Here is a 2,405-nt window from a genome sequence, read left to right on the forward strand (position 1 = left end):
CTAACAGGGGAAAAGTATGGGAAGAGAAAGAGGAACAGAATTCACAGAAAAGAAATGCACACGATTTATATTTGAAGAGATGCTCTATCTCATAATGAAGGATGCAAATTAAAACCACACTGGACGGAGGGCACCTGGCTGGCTCAGTCGGAAGAACGTGTGACTCTTCATCTCGGGGTCGTGAGTTCAAGCCCCATGTTGGGTTGCAGAGATGACTTAAGTAAATAAATAAATTGAAAAAAGAAAACTATACTGGATAGGCCATTAAAAAAAAACATTTAAAATTTATTTTTGTAGGGGAGCCTGGGTGGCTCAGTCAGTTAAGCATCTGACTTCGGCTCAGGTCATGATCTCACAGTTCGTGGGTTCGAGCCCCATGTCGGGCTCCGTGATGACAGCTCAGTGCCTGGAGCCTGCTTCGGAATCTGTGTCTCCCTCTCTCCCCCCACCCCAACTCCATGTCTCTCCCTCTCTCAAAAATAAATATTTTTTAAAAATTAAAAAAAACCTTAAAAAATTATTTTTTGTATATTAAAATGACAAGAACAGATACTACACTTGATCTTAGCCAAAAGGCCGAGAAGCGATATTTTTTGTATATTTTTAAGTCATTTTTATTTTACCACAAAGTACATTCATGAGGTTGTTGCGGTCATCACCACTATTTCCAGACCCTTTCCATCATCCCAAACAGAAACTCTGGACTCGCTGAACAACAACAACTTCCCACCCCGCCCCACAACCACCAGTCTACTTTCTGTCTATTCTAGGTGCCTCATATAAGTGGAGTCATATGTGTCCCTTTGCGTTTGGCCTCTTTCACTTAGCGTAATGCTTTCGAGGTTCATCTACGTTGTAGAATGCATTGGAATTTCATTCCTTTTTATGGCTGAACACGTATGTATGTCCGTACAGGCACGTACGGCACATACCGCATTTTGTTCAGCCATTCATCTGTTGATGGCTGCCTGGGCTGTGTACGCCTGCCGGGTGTTTTGGATGTTGTGAAGAATGCTGCTAAGAAAACTGGTGTGCAAATATATGTTCGACTCCCTGCTTTCAATTCCTTTGGAAAAACCCCCAGGAGCGGGACTGCTGGACCATACGGTCATTGCAGGCTTACTTTCCCGAGGAAGCTCCGCACTGCATTCCACGGCAGCAGCACCGTTTCGCTCCCATCAGCGCCACGCCCAGGTCCCAGTTTCTCTACCTCCTCACCAGCTCTTGTTGCTCTGCATCTATTCGGAGTCTTTTGTCCCTTCATGAATGGGGTTTTTCTGTGCTGTTGTAGAAGCTCTTTATACATTCTGGGTGTAAATCTCTTATCAGAAATAGGATTTGCAAACGCATTCGCCCACTCTGTGGGTTATCTTTTCAATCTCTTGAACAATGTCTGTTGATGTACTTAAGTTGCTAATCTTGATGAAGTCAAACTTATTTTGACATAGGTTTAGATTTACGGAAAAGTGGAAAGATAACACAATGCTCTTATACCATACCATTCAACCAGCTCCCCCTAATGCTAACAGGGGACAAATGACCACGGTGCATTTGTCAAAACCACGAAGTTCACAAAAACTACAACCTTAATGAGGATTTCCCCTGCTTTTCCACTACCATCCACGTCCTGTTCCAGGATGAGTCCAGGACACACTGCTTTTAGTCCCCTCTGGGCCGGAAAAGGTTCTTAGTCTTGCCTTGTCTGTTTATGACTTAGACAGGTTTGAAGAGCACCGGTCAGATATTTTGTAGAATGTAGCTCCACTTGGGTTTGTTTGCCGTGTTCTTGCGATTAGACTTGAGGTTATGAAGGCTGTCTTTTGGGGCGAACACAAGAGAGGTGACCTGCCCTACTGATGGCACTGTATAAGAGGGCACACGGTATCAACATGGTTTATCACTGGTAATGCTGATCTTGATCATGTGGCAGTGGTGGGGTCGGCCAGGGTTCTTCGCTGTAGTTTCTCTTTTTCCCTTTCCACACTCTGTTCTTTCGACGTGAGTCACTAAGACTAGCCCACACTCGAGAGAGGGGATATTGAGCTCTGCCTCCCGGAATGCGGAGGATCTACATAATTTGGAATTCTTCTACGTGTTAGGTTTGTGATAGAACGTTTCTAACGCAACAGATCTGCAGAAGCCCAAATGTTTGACCACACACTGTTGGTAAGGCTGTACGGGAAATAGTCACTCTTCTATTGCTGGTAGGAGTGAAAATGGAACAGTCCCCACAGAGGAGAATTTGGCAATGGCTGCCAAAACGAAAAATCTACCCTCTAACCCCCAATTCTCCCGGACATTTAATGTACCAACACACTTGGGCACATACAAAAACATCATTCAATGCAGTGCTATTTATAACAGCAAAGGACGAGAAGAAACTTAGAAGAGTCAGGAAAATTCTG

At 44.2% G+C, this 2,405-nt stretch overlaps 1 protein-coding gene and 1 non-coding gene across 2 annotated transcripts in view; both read right to left on the reverse strand.

Moving 5' to 3' along the window:
* RBM10 (RNA binding motif protein 10) overlaps positions 1–2,405 on the reverse strand; it is a 29,872-nt gene that overhangs the window by 17,019 nt on the left and 10,448 nt on the right.
* LOC144230788 (U2 spliceosomal RNA) lies at positions 402–588 on the reverse strand. Its single transcript, XR_013334871.1, has one exon. It is a non-coding gene; the product is annotated as a U2 spliceosomal RNA (small nuclear RNA).

Source organism: Crocuta crocuta, unplaced genomic scaffold (genome assembly GCF_008692635.1).
Source record: "Crocuta crocuta isolate KB4526 unplaced genomic scaffold, BGI_CrCroc_1.0 scaffold610, whole genome shotgun sequence".
In the NCBI taxonomy this organism is placed as follows: Eukaryota; Metazoa; Chordata; class Mammalia; order Carnivora; family Hyaenidae; genus Crocuta; species Crocuta crocuta.